Source organism: Eublepharis macularius, chromosome 4 (assembly GCF_028583425.1).
Source record: "Eublepharis macularius isolate TG4126 chromosome 4, MPM_Emac_v1.0, whole genome shotgun sequence".
Lineage (NCBI taxonomy): Eukaryota > Metazoa > Chordata > Lepidosauria > Squamata > Eublepharidae > Eublepharis > Eublepharis macularius.
This window is the reverse complement of record NC_072793.1, coordinates 180,448,338-180,468,183: the sequence shown is the minus strand read 5'-3', so window position 1 is coordinate 180,468,183 and position 19,846 is coordinate 180,448,338. Positions and strand designations below refer to the sequence as shown.

The following is a 19,846-nucleotide window of genomic DNA, read 5'->3' as shown; positions in this document are numbered from 1 at the left end:
GTCATGCCCAGTGGCTTCCCATCAGTTACTGGGCCAAGTCAAGGACTTGGCTCTCATACACACAGCCCTTTAGGAAGGCCGATTGTAGGGAGATGCTTTCAAACAGATGCTTCACCAACGAGTTAGGGACCATAAACGTCACCACTATGTTGCCTTATGTACTATCTGTTGCTTTAAGTAGGACTGTACCGGGTAGTTCTGTGTTATATAATGTCAGTCCTAGAACTGCTTACACATTCAGCTTTTCTTCAACTTTATATCGGATTTTAGCTAATATTGTGACTTTGCAGACTTGCATTTATTTACCCTGTGGCAGTGTTTATTGAAATGTCCTTGATACTGACTGTGCTAATCTCGCCTTGAGTCTCAGTGAGAAAGGCAGGTTAGAAATGACATAAACAAATAAATGGTGTGCCTCTCTCCCTACGCTCTGCCACAGCTGCTTCACTCATCTAAACAGGGCGTTCTACAGGACTTGTATGTGTGTGTAACCCATACCGTTTTCTCTTTAACATTTTATTTTTATTAGAAGGTTAGAATATAGGGCCTAGGGAGCAAAAGCACATGGACCATGATGGAGGAAATTTCTCTGCCCTAAACTAGAACGATGAAGCCTCAAGAACAGCAGGAACGATGGATGTTGTGGGTTTTCCGGGCTGTATAGCTGTGGTCTTGGCATTGTAGTTCCTGACGTTTCGCCAGCAGCTGTGGCTGGCATCTTCATAGGTATAGCACCAAAAGATAGAGATCTCTCAGTGTGACAGTGTGACACTGAGAGATCTCTATCTTTTGGTGCTACACCTCTGAAGATGCCAGCCACAGCTGCTGGCGAAACGTCAGGAACTACAATGCCAAGACCACGGCAATACAGCCCGGAAAACCCACAACAACCATCGTTCTCCGGCCGTGAAAGCCTTCGACAATACAACAGCAGGAGCCATAGCCGTTGAAGAGTATACAGGGAAAGAAAAAGCCCTGAACTTCTTCAACTGAACATTTTGGACTTGCTGTTCTCTTTGTGTTACTGGACACCATTGAGAAATGGCTGAAATTTCAGCAAGGCCATCGCCTGCTGATCACCCACAGCCAGGCTATGATTTCTGGTTCTGTCCTCCTCCCCCTTCTCTGCCTTGAACAGCCACAGGAGGCAGAAATTTGACTGGCAAAGCTTCCCCTCCAGCCTGTTGGTGTCACCAAAAATAAGGGTTCCTTCCTCAAAAAACCTTCAGGGGTGTGCAATCGTATTTATTATTTTTAGATGGGTTTGTTTTCAAAGCACATTTTATCCCAGCGAGGGGAGGGGGGAGACAAAGCAGCACTACCTGATTTCAGTGAGGAAAGGATAGAACCATTTGATCACGTGATGGATGCCTTGGAGCAAAAGCAGAATAAATATTGCTCGCTCCCTTTCATCAATCACGGGGAAGAATATAATCCTCTCTGTAAGAGCGTGTGAGGATCTGCAGCACTGAATGTCATTCTCTCAAAGGATCGGTGTTTCTTTCGAGTACCTGAGAGACATTCTCAGCCATCCTTACAACTGTCCTGAATGGCAGGCCAGTATGCTTGTCCCAAGGATTGCCTAGTAGGTTTTTGCTGAGGAAAGGTTCGCACTGGGTTGTGGGAAAAATACAACGGACTCTAGAAAGGGGAGGGCAGGCAGGCAGGCATTTCGCTTCCTCCATCGATCCTGGGCAGTGAAGGAAGATGGGCATTGCCACCTGCTCCACACCTGATCTCGGCCACATGAAGAGGTGGTATGCTTTGCTATCTGAAATGCATCACATGGCTCAAATAAACAGGCACAGCAGCACAAAAACCAGAGAAGGAACTAGCTGGCTGCAAGGGGAGGCACAATGAAATAAGAAATATGTGGTGATGGGCCTCATGTGGCTGAGAGGGAAGAGACTTTGTGGTTGTAGTGGAAATATCGTTTCCAAGCTGCAGGCGCAGCCGACATATGCTGCTATTGTAAATGCTCTTCCCTCATGACAAGACTCATTTCCTCTGAAGAAAATGGCTGCTGTGGAGGGGGGGGGTGCTGTATGGAATTATACCCTGCTGAGGTCTTTCCCTCCCAGAAACCACCCCGCTAAATCCAGGAATTTCCCAACCCTAAATGGAGTCTAAAAAAAAATATGTGCCAGATGTTAAAATTACAAATGCCATGCTAGGAAGCATTAGGGAAAGGATTGAAAATAAAAAACTAGTATTGTAATGCTGTGGTGGGGCATAATTTGGAACACTGTGCACTTCTGGTCACTGGCAGAGCTGGGAAAAGTACAGAAGAGAGCAACCAGAGAGATTATGGGGTTAGAGCATATTTTCTACTGGTCTGGGACACGCAAACTTTCATTAAATTGGCTGTTGTTAGGGCCCCTGTTGCAATCCTTAGCAAATATATATTTCATTTTAGGGGTCATTGTTACAACCCCTTTCTTTCTCTTAGGTAGATTTAGTCTATAAGCCTTTTATTCTTGACCCCTCTTGGTCGATTGCTGCCACCAGGAATTAAATTCCAAGATATTTTAATTTAAATTTCCCCTTAATTAATGTGCCCATGGGTCAGGCTTTTTCGTGGTATTATGCGGCCCTGAGGAAAGGAATGGGACATAGGAATAACTTTGGGATTAAAAAAAATCAAAGTAAACTTTTTATGTATTGTCGAAGGCTCTCACGGCCGGAGAACGATGGTTGTTGTGGGTTTTCCAGGCTGTATTGCCGTGGTCTTGGCATTGTAGTTCCTGACGTTTCGCCAGCAGCTGTGGCTGGCATCTTCAGAGGTGTTCCAGGACACCAAAATACTGGACAACACTTCCAACTACTTTGTCAGACTGCACAGGAAAGCCACTGAAATTCACAAGCATAAGCAAAACTTCAACAGGAAAGAAGAAACCTTAAGAATGAACAGAGCATGTTTTCCAGTTCTGAAAAACACCAGGCTAACAAAACACTCTATACCCGACAATAGCCCTGCAGAGAAGATCAGCACATCAAGCACCAATCCATATGCAAAAGAACCTCCTCAGGATACAGTGAAGCCTCCCGCCATTAGTATTCCACACCCTGGGAAACTCTTACAGGATGACTCAGCTCAACCCCACCCCTCCTGAGTAGATATAAATGACCTGCCAACATCTTTTCCACACTGTGACACTGAGAGATCTCTGTCTTTTGGTGCTACACCTCTGAAGATGCCAGCCACAACTGCTGGCGAAACGTCAGGAACTACAATGCCAAGACCACGGCAATACAGCCCGGAAAACCCACAACAACCATAAACTTTTTATTTTTATAAGAAGTGTATCCGTTTCATATTATTTCTAAAACTTGATGGTTTTAAAAGAGTAGTTCTCAATTCTTAAAGTTACTTTACTTAAACCCAGTCATACAGATCTTTTCCCAGGCACACACAGTTTGCCTGCTTTTCCCTGACTGAACGTTCTTTCACAAACACCCAGTTCAGGCTTCCACACGGGTTATATTTCTCTCAGAAATGCTTAAACACGCTCAGGCTGCACACAGCTTGCCTGCTTCCACCTAACTAAATATTTTCTCTCCACTCTCCGTCTAAAACTGCCTTCACTCTGCCCACTCTCTCAGTCATCAACCGATCATATCACTCACTCATCCCTCTCTTCATCTATACCACACCAAGCATTTAAAAACACATACCCAGATTTACTTAAAATCATTAGTCATCATTCATTGTTCTTGGTGGCCTACAGTCAAAATAGACTTCTGTAATTCAACGAGTGTGAATGCTGTAAACTGTTGGCCGATGTGGGAAGCAGAATTCTCCTGCTGCAAGTTTGCCTTTAAGTTGTTAAGAGGTCATGATGATCCCTTAATCATCCCCTTCGAACATGACACATATTTGAATCCTACCCTGAGACATAAAAGGTATTGGCCAAAGTGTTAAACTGAGATAATCAAACATCTCCAACACTGTAGAGTAAAGCACCCAGTGCGCTCTAAGGACTGTCATTTATTTGCTATCAGCATTCGTGAGTTCAGCTTACGCCTCATGCTTAGAGACTGGAAAGCACTTGAGAATGCATAGATAAACATATATACAGGTGGTTTATTGATTCATTTGAAATGTGGTGATGGAGGAATGTTTTGCAGATACCATGGATGGCCAAAAAGACCAATAAGTGAGTACTAGATCAAATCAAGCCTGAATTCTCCCTAGAGGTTAACATGTCAAAACTGAGGCTATCATACTTTGTTCATAGCATGAGAAGACAAGATTCTCTGGAAAAGTCAAGACTGCTAGGAAAAGTGGAAGGCAGCAGGAAAAGAGGAAGACCTAAAATGAGATGGCTTGACTCAATAAAAGAAGCCATGTTCTCCAGTTTGTAGGAACAGCTCCTAGTGGTTGGTGTAGTGGTTAAGAGCAGTTTGTTGGGGGGGGCATGATTGCTCTCTTTAAATATTTGAAAGGATGTCATTTGGAGGAGGGCAAAGAGCTGTTCCAGTTGGCAGCAGAGGGTAGGACGTGAAGCAACGGGCTTAAACTACATGCACAAAGGTACCAGCTGGATATTAGGAAAAACTTTTTCACAGTCAGAGTAGTTCAAAAGTGGAATCAGCTGCCTAGGGAGGTGGTGAGCTCCCCCTCACTGGCAGTTTTCAAGAGGCTGGATGAATACTTGTCAGAGATGCTTTAGGCTGATCCTGCACTGGGCAGGGGGTTGGACTAGATGGTCTGTATGGCCCCTTTCAACTCTATGATTTTATCTGAGGAAGCCTGTTAACGAGATCTTTCCTTCATAGGGTCGCCATAGGTTGCAGACAGCTTGACGGCATATAACACAAACAGTTTGTTTATACCTGAAATGCATCACACCTCCCCTCCCAGGACTGGAAAAGAGATAAAATATTATAAAATGCAAAACAAAAACACAAAGCAAGCCATTCATCAATCCATTAGCGGGATATCGTTGGTTGTTGAAGAGGAGGATAGAAATTTAATCTACGGTATGACAACTTTTTGGATCGTTAGAATCAAAGTTCTTCCACTGGAAAATTATAGCACGTGTCATTTTGTAAGAGATAATGTGAGGAATTAATCAATCTCACCACCTTGGTGAATGGAACATTAACGTGTGAGCCTTACGAAAATACAGATCAAAATTCACAATTTGTTCACAAAATGTTGCTACATACATACATTTGATGCTAACAAAAAGAAAGGAGAGGGGATGGAGGGGAGGAAATTAGGCAGAAAGATGTCCTCTGTCAGGGCAGCGACATAAATCACATCATGGCCACAAGCAGGCAAGGTCAGCAACTTTGACTGGTTTCCAACATGCTGACTTTGATTGCATGGCTATTCTCCAGTATGAATATTGCAGTGTAAAGTAAGGCTTCTGCTCTCATTAAACCTCTTTCCACATTCTAAGCATTTATACAGCTTCTCCCCTGTGTGAACCTTTTGATGGGTAGTTAGGTAGCTATTCCAAGAGAAGCTCTTCCCACACTCCAAGCATTTATATGGCTTCTCCCCTGTGTGAACCTTTTGATGGGTAGTTAGGTAGCTATTCCGAGAGAAGCTCTTCCCAAACTCCAAGCATTTATATGGCTTCTCCCCTGTGTGAACCTTTTGATGTCTAGTTACCTGGCTATTCCGAGAGAAGCTCTTCCCACACTCCAAGCATTTATACGGCTTTTCCCGTGTGAACCTTTTGATGGGTAGTTAGGTAGCTGTTCCAAGAGAAGCTCTTCCCACACTCCAAGCATTTATATGGCTTCTCCCCTGTGTGAACCTTTTGATGTCTAGTTACCTGGCTATTCCGAGAGAAGCTCTTCCCACACTCCAAGCATTTAAATGGCTTCTCCCCTGTGTGAAGTTTTTGATGTCTTGTTAGTGTGTTATCCCAAGAGAAGCTCTTCCCACACTCCAAGCATTTATATGGCTTCTCCCCTGTGTGAACCTTTTGATGTCTAGTTACCTGGCTATTCCGAGAGAAGCTCTTCCCACACTCCAAGCATTTATATGGCTTCTCCCCTGTGTGAACCTTTTGATGTCTAGTTACCTGGCTATTCCGAGAGAAGCTCTTCCCACACTCCAAGCATTTATATGGCTTCTCCCCTGTGTGAACCTTTTGATGGGTAGTTAGGTAGCTATTCCAAGAGAAGCTCTTCCCACATTCCAAGCATTTATATGGCTTCTCCCCTGTGTGAACCTTTTGATGGGTAGTTAGGTAGCTATTCCGAGAGAAGCTCTTCCCACATTCTAAGCATTTATATGGCTTCTCCCCTGTGTGAAGTTTTTGATGTCTAGTTAGTGTGTTATCCCAAGAGAAGCTCTTCCCACACTCCAAGCATTTATATGGCTTCTCCCCTGTGTGAACCTTTTGATGGGTAGTTAGGTAGCTATTCCGAGAGAAGCTCTTCCCACACTCCAAGCATTTATATGGCTTCTCCCCTGTGTGAACCTTTTGATGGGTAGTTAGGTAGTTATTCCAAGAGAAGCTCTTCCCACACTCCAAGCATTTATATGGCTTCTCCCCTGTGTGAACCTTTTGATGGGTAGTTAGGTAGCTATTCCGAGAGAAGCTCTTCCCACACTCCAAGCATTTATATGGCTTCTCCCCTGTGTGAACCATTTGATGTATAGTTAGTGTGTTATTCCGAGAGAAGCTCTTCCCACACTCCAAGCATTTAAATGGCTTATCTCCTGTATGTATTCTATGATGTTTAGTGAGGACATCAATGTAAAAGAAGCTCTTCCCACTCTCAAAGCATTTATATGGCTGCTCCCCGGTGTGAACCTTTTGCTGGCTAGTTAGCGTGCTCTTCTGGGAGAAGCCCATTCCACATTCCAAGCATTTATATGGCTTCTCCCCCATGTGAACCTTTTGATGGGTAGTTAGGGTGCCATTTTCAGAAAAGCCATTTCCATACTCCAAGCATTTATGTGGTTTCTCCCCTGTGTACATCCTCTGATGTTCAACCAGCTTCCTATTCTGTAAGAAGGTCTTTCCGCACTCCAAGCATTTATACATTTTCCAACATGCTCTAAGGTTCCGATATTTTTTAACTTTGAGTTTGCAGCTCACCCCTTTCACGGTCACTGGACTTTTATGCCTTTTCTTTCTCTTCTGTGTTTTTTCTTGGGCTGGGACTTCAGGCATCTTCCTGCTCTGATGGGCAACCAAATCCTTCCTCCGCTTCTGTTTTGCTTTCCTTTTTCTTCTCTGCTTCCTTTTGGGTTCCACTTGAACCTCAGATTTTGCTTCTACCTGCAGATCTGCACCTCTTTCCACAATTGCCCTTTCTGGTTCCTTCTCATTCACCATGTCCCTCACGTCTGCAGACGGAAAAGAGAGACAGAATCAAATAAGAATGAAAAGGGGAAAAAATGCCTGTTCGCAGGTGCCGTCAGCAGCGGGTGGTACTTTCTGCAGCAAGATCCAGCGCCCTGGAAAAACCTCAGCAATCTCCAACCATATGCCAGGATGTCTTGGAAAGGTGGAAGAGGTCTCCAGGACACAAGGGAAGGGAATTCCTTGCTTTTCTTGCAGAAAGGTTCATGTGTTTTCTAGTGTTAATTTAGAAAGCATATGGAGACAGTTCAGAAAATGAAATACTTAAAAAAAAACCCTTGAATTGTATTGAAATAGTTTTAAGTGGGTAGCTGTGTTGGTGTCCAGTAGAACAGCAGGATTTGATAACAGTGTAAGCTTTTGAGAGTCCAAGCTGCCTTCCTCAGACACTATTTAGTTATTACAGGGGATGACATCAGGATTTAAAAGTAGAATTCAGCTTGATTAAATGGGAGGCATGCACCAAAGGAAGATCTGCTCCTAATATTAGCTATATTAAGGCAGGGGTGGGAATTGCTTGGGGTGGGCACTGCCACTACTCCACATCTAATACCCATTGGGTAAGGCAGGGGCATGCCTATCTGTTCCTCAGCTAATATCAGCTAGGTTAAGGTGGGGGATGGGAATTGCCAGGGGTGGGCATTGCCACTTGCTCCACTTCTAATACCAGCTGAGTAAGGAGGGAGCGGGCATTGCCACCTGCTCCGCTCCTGATCCCAGTTGGCTGAAGAGGATGGGCATTGCCACCTCCTCTGCTCCTAATACCAACTGGGTTAAGGCATTGGATGGGCATTGCCATGTGCTCCACTCCTAATACGAGCTGGATTAAGGTGGGGCTGGGCATTGCCACATGCTCCGTTCCTAATATTAGCTATGTTAAGGGTGGGAGTGGGAATTGCTTGGGGTGGGCATTCCCACTGCTTCACTTCTAATACCTGCTGAGTAAGGCAAGAGGCACTGCCACCTGCTCCCCTCCTGCTCCCTGAAGGGAGGAGGGCATTGCCACCTGCTCCGTTCATAATACCAACTAGGTGAAGCCAGGGGGCAAGCATTGCCAACGACTCTGTTCCTGATTGCAGATGGCTGAACGGGGGGCAGGCATTGCCACCTGCCCCACTCCTAATACCAGTTAGGTTAAGGAATTGACTGGGCATTGCCACATGCTCCACTCCTAATATTAGCTGAGTTAAGGTGTGGGTGCCACCTGTTCCGTTCCTAATACCAGCTGGGTGAAAGTGGGGGGTTGGGGTTGGTATTGCCCCCTGTTCCCATCCCAATCCTGGCCTGGTCTTCCTGCCATGGCACATTTTCTGGAGGTACATGGTGCCTTGCCTGGGCTTCCCTCCACAGCAGCTCCCTCTGGTGGTGCACCAGGGTATAAAGTGAGTCATCTGAAATACGCTTAGTCAATTATATAGTAGGATACTGTGTAACATAATTGCTACCAATGTTTTAAATTGTTTATATTGTAATCCACTCTGGGCCCGCTTGTGGGGAGAGTGGACTAGAAATTAAACAATACTTTTTCCAATTAGAGGCTGCCAGGAAGAGCAAAGGAAAGATGAAAACAGATGGAGGCAGATAAAGGTAGGTCAGCTAAAAAGCGGGGGAGGCTATGGAGGTTATTAGGGAAGAGAAAGCAGAAGCAGTAGGGAGAAGAACATAAGAGGCCCCCCAGCTCCTTGTGGTTAGCTGCCTGTAAAAATCATAAATGCGATAGAAATCAAAACAGGAACACTACAAAGAAGGAACCACCTTTGTTTGGAAAGAAGCTATGATGGAAAGCAAAGAGACTAACAGTGCAATTCTAAGCAGAATTACTCCTGTCTAAGCCAATTGAATCAGTAGGTTCAGACTGCAGTAACTTTGCTTAGGACTGCACCTTAAGTGAACCTCAGTAAACACCTGCCCCTTCAGTAACCACTTGTTAAGTGTCTTGGCTGCAAATCAGCACTCTGCTGGTTCAACACCCACTATGGCCAAGAGCTCAGCAGGTGGCCGTGGGTAAGCCAGTCCTCTGAGCTCCAGCTCCCCAGCTGTATTGTGGGGATACTAATAATAAGACAGACTTTGTTCACTGCTCTGTCTGTCTAGAAGGGCAGCATATAAGCCCACTGTTATTATAATAATTATAGTTATTATTATAATAATAACTATAATTATAACTATAATAATTATAGTATTATCATTACCCACCTAGGGAAGAACAGTCGGTACATTCAATATCTCTATAAATAAAAGGTTCTATTAATGTGCAGGAGGCGTAACTCCTCAGAAAATACAGCCAGATGCCTCAAAATTGGCCACGAGCTTCAGGCTGATTGTGGGACATGCAACGTGAAACACAAAAGGAATTGGGACATCCTGGACCATGCAGTCCCCCAAAATCTCCACCTCCTTGTTTTTTGCTTTGGATGCAATGGTTGTCTTGGGCTGGCAAAGGTCATCCGAAAATAAAACTCGGAGCCTCAAAATTGGCCTCTTGCTTCAGGATGATGATGGGAACTGCTGTGCCCCAAAGGAAGGTAACTGGGCCACCACGGACCAGATAATTTACACATCCGCTCCCCCGCAATTTGCACTGGAACCTACAGCTAACAGGGGCAGGCATAACTCATTACAAAAACAAAGCTGGTGGTCTCAAAACTGGCCACCTGCTGGCAGCCCAGAGAAAGAAAATGGAAAGATATTCCATCCTTAACAAAGGGGTTTATTAATGTCCCCGAGCTTTTGGAACCAGGGAGGTTTAGTGGGTAGAAGGTCTGACTAGGATCTAGGAGGTCCAGGATCAATCCCCCATTCGCAACAGAAAGTTGGCAGATCCTTGGGTCCAGCATGCATTCTCAGCCTAACCCACCTCACAGGGTTGTTTGTGAGGATAAAATGGTGGAAAGAACAATGAAATCCATTTGCATTCCCCATAGGGAAAAACAATATGCTATGACTTTGTATTGTCGAAGGCTTTCATGGCCGGAGAACGATGGTTGTTGTGGGTTTACCAGGCTCCATGGCAATGCAGCCCGGAAAACCCACAACAACCACTGCTATGACTTTGGTTATAAATCTCTAGTTCTGCTTACAGTTTGCCAGGAAAGGATGATCTCTGAGGCTGTTGCTTCATTTTGTCCGTAGGTAGACCTAAAGCTGTCAACTCCAGTCTTGGAAATTCCTGGAGATTTGGGTGTGGAAGGTATAATGCCATGACTCCAGCCTCCAAAGGAGCCATTTTCTCCAGGGAACTGATCGGTCCAGTATGGAGTTGAGTTGGAAAATCTCCAGCTCCCACCTGGAGAATGGCAACCCTAGGCAGAGCTGCTCATTCAAGATTCAAACTACTGTTAAATATCTCAAGTGGGCACATCCTGAGTAAAATTATATAGCAGTGACTGTGTCTCATGGGGCGGGCAAACAAAGGGAGAAAGATGGCTCCTATCTATACTAACTGGAAATAGGAAAGAGGGTGGAGGTTCCAGGAGATAACCCGGGCCAGGAGAAACTTACCCGTTAAGAGGTCTTCTTGAGCATGATGCACGTGGGACTCATACGCTAGAGGAAGCAGCAAAAGAAGATCTGGAAGAAGGAAACATCTTGAAATGTATTTGAAAATACATTAGACATTAAAAAGGCATTGGAGAAAACTATGGCCCAACAACCCTTGGGGGTTTAGATTGTAGAAATTAAGGGGAAGAGCCTTAAAAGGCAATACCGCAAGCGTGGCAGATGAGCAGCTTTGGGTCTGGTCTATATTAACGAAAGGATGCGTCTCTCTGTCTGTGGCCAGGCATTGGCCACCAGGTTCTGGATGAACCTTGGGGCGTAGCAGGGACCCCCCCCTCCCAAAAGGGAATCCGAACATCCAGGCCCAGATTATCTGAGGAACATTCTCGTGCTGTTTGCAATGTCAGCAAAGGTTTACTTGTGAGAAGCCCGGTGGCAGCACAGATAGAGAGGGTGGAAAATATCCCCGCCTTTACAAGACAAAGGGGATTGAACAGGCCCTTTCCTGAGTTATCAGGGCCAGTGCGGTGCAGTGATTACAGGGTCTAAGATGCAAGAGACCCAGCTTTGAATCATTACTTGGAACTTGGTGGCAGCATCTCTTGCCTGGCTCCTCTTCCCCACATCCCACCTTCCTTCCTCCTCCACTTTGAGAAGCAACAGAAGGATCATACGAGAGACTCATTATCCCCTCCACCATAACTTTGACTGGAACTTTCCATCAAGCCCAGCAGACTCCAATGGGTGGCGCCTGTGGAGGGCCTCAGCCAGGGGCCCTTCCCAGCCCTGCAGCCAAAGACCCTCCTCTCTAAACCCCTTTCCAATTGGCATGGATTGAACCAGTGACTTTCAAGCAAAGCAGGAGCTCTGCCATGGAGCAAGGGCCCCTCCTCTGCTCGTCTCATTGCCAATGCCAGGTCTCTCCACCATCTATCAGCCTCAGTCACACAACCAAAGGAGAACCATTCTGTGTCAAAATAAGAAGACTGGAGTATGCAGGGCTTTGCTAGCTTGAACCTAATTGGCTATCGTTCTCCTCTCTAGATCAGAGCCCTCTTTTGTCAACAAATTTCTCTTTGCAAACTGAATGTATCCAGTGCTTTCATTTTCAGGGGCTGTAGAATCCCTGAAGAAGGTTAAAGGAGAAAGCCCCAAAGCAGGATTACAGCTGAACTTCAAGGAGACAAAAGTAACGATTACTGAGGAATTATGTAATTTTACGTAATTTTACTTAATTTTAAAGTTGACAATGAGGAAATTGTTCAAGATTTTCTACTCCTTGGCTCAATCATCAACAAAAAGGGAGACTTCAATGAAGAAATTAGAAGACTGAGACTCGGAAGAGCAGCTGTGAGGGAGCTAGAGAAGATCCTTAAAGATAAAGGTGTCTCTCTGGGAACCAAGATCAAGATAATCCAAACTATGGTATTCCCCATTGCTATGTATGGACGTGAAATTTGGACGGTAAAGAAAGCTGACAGGAAGAAAATTGATTCATTTGAAATGTGGTGCTGGATGAGAGTTTTGCAGCTATCATGGACAGCCCAAAAGACAAATAAGCGGGTACTAGATCAAATCATGCCTGAATACTCCCTAGAAGCTAAAATGACAAAACTGAGACTATCATACTTTGGTCACATCAAGGGAAGACAAGATTCTCTTGAAAAGACAATAATGCTAGGAAAAATGGAAGGCAGAAGGGAAAGAGGAAGACCTAAAATGAGAGGGCTGGACTCAATCAAAGAAGCCACGGCCTCCAGCTTGCAGGATCTGAGCAAGTCTGTTAATGATAGGATGTTTTGGAGGTCTTTCCTTCATAGGGTCTCTATAGGTCAGAGGCAACTTCATGGCACATAACACACACAGGATCCCCAGGTGTGAGAGGACATTTTTTCCTTTGCGCCAAATGAAAGTGAGTCCTGAAATTAAAGAGGGCCAAAGGAAGATGCCTCCCCCTCCCTTCTCTTCCATGTTCATGGAAAAAGTGAAAGGACCTTACCCAGGGAGGCCACAGTCTCATAGTTTTCCTGCATCACTTCCCAGTACAGTTTTTTTTGGCCTGGACCCAGGAGAGCCCATTCCTCCTCCGTGAAGAACACGGCTACTTCCTCAAAGGATATTGGAAATGCCTGAAAGAGGAAAATGTTGCCCAGTTGATCAATTCTTGTTCCTGAGCATCCAAGAAACGAAGGAAGAATCCCTTTGGTTACTCATCTGATTAAATGAACGCAATACAGCAAACTGATGGCAAGAAAAATTGTTTCCCCTCCTCCAGCCCCTGACAAGCAAAATACACTGAAAGTCTCCAAGAAAGCCAGAACATTGCGGAGAATTGGACTTCGGTTGGTCAAGCCCAATTAAATGTTAACAACCATATTTTTTTAAAATATATTTTTTATTTTAAACTGTAAGAATGTACAAGAACAGTCAACGGTATACAAAGTTAAACATTAGAAATCAAGTAATTACAAGCTAAGTAGAACATCAAAACAGTCTCTAGATTTAACAAGTTGTTTAGTATAATCATCCTTTGACAGAAAGTCTAGAACCGGGAACCAAAATTCAATAAAGTGAGATTTGTAGTCTGGGTTTTCTCGTTGTTTAGTATAATCAGTTAAAATGAATAAATCCCAGACTTTCAATAACCAGTTGGAGATGGCTGGGCCCTTCTCGCTTTTCCAAGCTGTCGCAATAACAGATTTGCCTGCAGCCAATAGTAGAGCTATTAGAGCCTTTCTTTCTTTCGGGATGAGAACAGCACACCAATCATTTAGCAAGATCACTTCAGGCTGAAGAGGTATCTGATAGGTGGTCATGTCTTGTATTTACACACATCACTCCAAAACTGTTTAATATAGACACAATCCCACCAGCAGTGCGTGTATGTCCCTCTATTCCCACATCCCTTCCAGCATAAGGGGGAGATTGAGTGGGTCATGTGTTGCAGCCTGGATAGTGTCAAATACCATCTCATCATCAACTTTACCGTTTGCAACCTGATACTCACTATATTAGTAGTGAATATAAAATTGCCCCACAATTTTTGCCATTTTTCCTCTGTTACCTCGATATTGCAATCTTTATTCCAAGCCTTTTGATATGGCAATATTTTATATCCAGGTATCTTTGATATCATTCTATAAAGAGATAAGGCCCTTTACATCAGAGGTTCCCTTTTTGATTAATAGTTCAAAATCAGTTAGAGGTTCCAACAAAGCCCTATGAAGTGTCTCTCTTTTGATTAGATGTTGTATTTGTATGTACTCATACCAGGGCAATTTTTCTCCTATTGTGACTTCTAGCTCTGATTTCCCCCTCAAAAGTTTGTTATGGATTACATCAACAAGCCTGGTCAAACCTCCCTTTCTCCAAGTTTTAAAGGTATTGCAATGTTCTGCAGGTGGAAACCAGTCCTGGCCAGTGAATGTTGCTACCAAAGAGTCTGTCTGTGTCAGCCCTGATCTTGTTTTGTCCCAGTTCTGTAACATAGCTTACAGGAATGGATTATTATTAGAATTCTCTCCCCTGATGGAAGGCGAGTTCCAAAGGATTTCTGAGCATGTTTTGGGGTAAGTATACTGTTGCATTATATCTTTCCAGTCCTTTGGATTTTGTAGGTCTAACAGAATTAGGGTGTTATTTAGGTGGGTCGCTTCGTAGTATCTTCGCAGGTCTGGCATGGCCAGCCCCCCTTGTTCAGATTATCTTGTCAATGCTATTTTGTTAAACCTTGCCTTTTTATTGGCCCAGACAAAGGTTGTCAGTTTTCATTGCCAGCCCATTAAATGCTTCATAGGCATGTGGATTGGCAAGGCCCTAAAACAGAACAAAAAATTAGAAGTATAAATGTTTTAATTATATTAACCCTTTCCAATAGAGTGAAGTTTTTGTCATTCCATTGTCTAAAAAGTTGTGACAAGGAATGTTCCAAATTCAGATGGTTATATTTTATGAGTTCATTTAAGTTCAGGGGAACATGTACACCTAGATACTTCCACGAATTTTGGATCCACTTATAAGGGAAGTGAGTTTTGATTAATTTGGTTGTATTTTCTGAGACTCTAATTGGGTATATTTCACTTTTTGCTTGATTGACTGATAAACCGGATATATGGCCAAATTGTGTGAGGGTCAATGTCAAATTATCCAGAGAAGATACCGGATTAGTTAAATATATGACCATATCATCTGCAAATATGCTGGTTTTGCATATGGAGTCTCCTATTTTTATACCACTAATGTTTTGATCTTGTCTAATGGTTCGAGCCAAAGGCTCTATCGCTAGTGCAAATAGTAGGGGCGAGAGGGGGCATCCCTGTCTCATCCCACGTGTCATTTGGATGTCATTGGATCTGTGCCCATTAATTTTCAACTGTGCCTGCGGATTGGTATATATTGTATGCACCGCCCTAAGAAATCTCTCGCCAAATCCCATTTTGGCAAGTAGTTCATATAGGTAATCTGGTTCTAAGCTATCAAAAGCTTTTTCAATATCAAGGGCCAAACTAATTGCATCTTTGTCTATATTTTTCCCGAAGTTTATGATATTAAGGGTTTTGTAGATATTATTGACCATTTGCCTTTTAGGCATAAAGCCTGTCTGATCTGTATGTACATAGGAATTTACAAAGGTTTTTAATCTATTAGTTAATACTGCAGTAAAGATTTTAGCATCTTGGTTCAGTAATGCAATCGGCCTGTATGAGGCAGGATTTGTAGGGTCTCTGTCCTGTTTAGGAAGGATGACGATCTCAGAAGAGATCCAGGATAGGGGGAGTCTACCTTCTGTTAGTATAAAGTTGCACGTTTTTGCCAATTGAGGAGCTAAAATATCCAAGTATTTCTTGTAGAATTCAGCTGGTAGACCATCCCTCCCTGGAGTCTTACTAGGTTTTAGATCTTTGATCACTTTTTGAATTTCCAATTCGCTTATCGGTTTTTTATCGGTTTTTATTCGCTTATCGGTTTTTTATCGGTTTTTATTCGCTTATCGGTTTTTCCATTAGCTATGAGAGTCTGCAATTTTAGTGACATCCGCTTGTGCCAAATACTTATTCATTTCTTGCACTCTGGGGTTGCTTGTTGTGTACAGCTTCCTATAAAAATTTTCAAATACTTTAAGGATTCCCTGTGAGGTAGCGAGGACATTACCATTGGAATCTCTAATTGAATGTATAAATTTTGCTGCTTTTTCTGATTAACCTTCCAAGTTAGTAATTTAATGGACTTCGGGGAGGTAGTCCAATATTTCTGTTTAAGGTATAGAATTTTTTTTGTATTTTAGTAACTTCTAGTGATTCTAATTTCTTCCTTTCTATTGTGAGTTGGTATAGAATTTTTTACAGCCTGATTGCTTACGTTGTCACTCTAATTCTGCTATATTTTGGAGGCCCAGGTCATGGTAGTTGCCAAATCTGCATTCTTCCATCTTCATCAGATTAGGCAACTTGCTCCTTACCTCTCAGCCCACGACCTAGCTACGGTGATCCATGTAACGGTCACCTCCAGGTTGGGCTACTGCAACTTGCTCTACACTGGGCTACCCTTGGGTCTGATCCGAACAGGGACCAGCATACCTGAGGGACTGCCTCTTGCCATATGTTCCCCAGAGATGCTCCATTCAGCAGATAAACATCTACTGGTGGTCCCTGGCCCTAGGGAGGTCTGCCTTGCCTCAACCTGGGCTAGGGCTTTTTCAGTCTTGGGCCCAACCTGGTGGAACTCTCTGTCTGTAGAAACTCAGGTCCAGCTGGATTTATTATCTTTCCACTGGGCCTGCAAGGCAGAGATATTCCGCCAGGCATATGGGGGTTGAGGCGGGCGCACCAAAAAACCAGCCTCCTACCAGGGGGTAGGAGTGTTTTCCCACAGAATTGTTGTCATCTGGTAGCTGGCCACCCTGTCCTACAGATGTGTTTTAATGCTTGGGTGATATAACTAATGTTTTAATCTAATTTATGTAATTGTGTTTTTATTGTGTTTATTACTGCCTGTGAACCGCTCTGAGCCCATTTGCGGGGAGAGCGGAATATAAATTGAATAAAATAATAATAAAAATAAATATGAAGGAACCTCTGATGACTGCTTTCAAGGCAACCCACATAAAATCTGGGGCGACCCCACAATGTTCATTGGTCTGGAGATATTGCTGAAGATCTTTCTTTATAGTCTCTTGTATATTTCTGTCTAATAAAAGATTTTTGTTTAAACTCCAGCCTGTGTATGATTTTTCTGAGTTTGTAAAGGCAATGTTACCTTCTACCCAGGAGTGATCTGACCAGATTAGAGGGCCTATGAGAGTAGAAGATATATTCTCCACCAGATTTCTAGAAGTTCATAAATAACCAATCCTTGTAAAAGAATTGTGTCTTGGGGAGAAGAAGGAGTAGTCTCTCTCTCCTGGATGAAAACGTCGCCAGGCATCAACAAGGTTGAATTGTTCCAGAATGCCTGCCAATTCAGTGTTTAATTTGGTTCTCTTGTGTTTTTTTAGCTCTCAACTTAAAAGATGAGTGGTCCAAATCATAATTTATTATCATGTTGAGATCTGCTCCCACAATTAATTTACCTTCTTGGAAAGTTTGTAATTTACTCAGAACTTCCTGTATATATTGGACCTGATTATAATTTGGAGCATACAAGGATGCTAATGTCACAGTCTCCGAGTCTAGTTTACCTTTTAGAAAGATCTACCTCCCCAGTGGGTCCTGTTCCATATCTGTGCACAGAAATCTAGTATTGCTAGAGATTAGAGCAGCCAACCCCCTAGACTTAGAAGATCCAGGAGCTTGAAATTGGAGTGGCCACCATTTGGATTTAAAAACAGGTAAGTCTTGTGATTTTAGATGGGTTTCCTGAAGGAATAAAATGTCAGGATGGTGTCTAGAATAGACGTCATAACCCTCTTGGTTTTTATTCTATTGGTCAACCCTCTGCAATTATACGTCATTACCTTAACTGCCATTCCATGCATGCCTTATCGATTTAACAATATAATTTAAGAACCAATAGAATGAGCTACCAGCCCCTGATCAATCAGTACCTGTCAGGTGTGTTACTTTAAAGCTTGCCTCCAGCTCTGTCAACACAAAGTGGCCTAATTAACAGCAGGAGTTCAGTTCAGCAGCACCTCAGAGACCCACAAGACTTCCAGGGGATGCGCTCTTGAGAGCTCCCTTCCTCCCAAATCATCAGATGCTGCCATTTCTCGTAGGGTTGCCATCTCCAGGTTGTGAAATTCTGGGAGATTTGGGGGTGGAGCTTGGAGAGGGTGGGGTTTGGGGAGGGAAGAGACCTCAGCCGGGTACAATGCTATAGAGTTCACCCTCCAAAGCAGTCACGTTCTCCAGGGGAAATCGTCTCTCTGGCCTAGAGACCAGTCATTTCAGGAGATCTCCAGCAATCACCTGGAGGTTGGCAGCCGTAATTTCTTGGCTGGCATAACCCCCCCCCCCTCCGCACACACTCTCCTAGTGGAAAAGACTTCAGGAATGGGGCTCTGCGGGTGACACGGGGGTCTCTCTGCACTCCCTCCTCCGCCCCGTCCACACGTGTTTTCTGCCCCCTCCCCTGTTCTGGCCCAGCCCGTGCCCATGAGGCCATCAACTCACCTTTCTCGCAGAGGGGCGAAGGCCAAAGTCTCCCCCTAGCCGAGGTAGCGGGGCCGCCACGCAGACCTCCATAGGTCCCCCTTCACCTCCTCCCCGGGAACGAAGGCAGGCCTGGCCCCCTGCAGCTCGCAGAGCCTTCTGGGAATTGTAGTCCCCTGCAGCAGCCAGCGGCCAGGCGGGGAGGGGGGGGGGAGAGAACAACGCCGAGGCGTCCCTGGGCTCTTCGGGCTCCCTGCGGTGAAGAAACTCTGAGCAGGGGCCTTTTCGGACCGATTCTTTACGGCTTCTTATGGCGCTTTGTGCTCCCTCTGAGAACTACACTTCCCAGACGTCCTTGCGAGCGCCAAAGAGACCCCCCCCTCCCCGCGGGAATTTCTAGGCTGGACGAGGGACAGTGTTTTTCCTAGAGAGGCAGGAGGGCTCAGCCCCGTGGGTTGAAGCCGGGGGGAAGCCGGGGGGTTGAAGCTTTGTGCACCTCCTGGGAACTACATTTCCCAGAAGCCGTTTGCGAGCCCGTCTGGATTTTCCTACACACGTGCCCTGCCATTTTCACTGACCCTGTCCAGATTGGAGATATTTCCTCCCAATGCTAAAGGAGAGGGGGGAGCTTTAAAAAATGTAGTAAACATTTTATATCAATATACTGTTGTAACAATATAGCAGGTTCTGTAAATTCGAAGCTTAATTTTTAAAAAACAAGTAAAAAAAATTCTGCCCAGGCTTCCGCAGTTCCGTACCCGTAGGTGCCATGGTGTTCGCAAACTCCTTTTCTGGTGCCTGCCAGGTGTTTTTAGAAAGCGGGCAGGTGCAGGTGGGGGTTTGCCCACCAGGGCTTCTGCTTGGCCACTGATTATCAGATTGGTTGTATAGATTTTTTCAAAAAGGTTGCTGTGGCAGCAGCTGTCACCACGGCACAAGGATCTGTCTTCACTGTGTTGCCATATAGGTATGGGTTAGATTAATTTTGAGCAATATTTAACAAGGCATCCTATTCAACAGATTTTGTTTATTTACGTTATTTACTGCTAGCATTTCTTTAGCGCCCATTCCACACTATTCCATGGTACATTTTGTCAGGAAAGGGTTAATAAAACATGCCACTTCCGTGCGCTCACTCCTCAAATCTTGTTCTGCAGTGTCTGTAATGCTTCCCGCTATATTTTGTGGCACTGGCATTTCTTTAGTGCCTTTTCCGGCCTGTTCTGTGGTGTTCCGGAAACATTTTAGTAGAGAAAGGGCTAGTGAAAGCCTAATATTTCCATGTTTTCATTTCTAAAATATTGTTTTCTAATGTTTTTAATGCTTCCCATAGTTTTTTTTTGTAGTACTAGGATTTATTTAGTGCCTGTTCTGGCCTGCTCCATGGTGTTCTGCGAGCCTTTTGGCAGGGAAAGGGTTAATGAA

At 44.3% G+C, this 19,846-nt stretch overlaps 1 pseudogene; it reads right to left on the bottom strand.

Moving 5' to 3' along the window:
* Positions 1-4,655: 4,655 nt before the first annotated feature.
* LOC129327247 (zinc finger protein 420-like) lies at positions 4,656-18,522 on the bottom strand (annotated as a pseudogene).
* Positions 18,523-19,846: the final 1,324 nt, after the last annotated feature.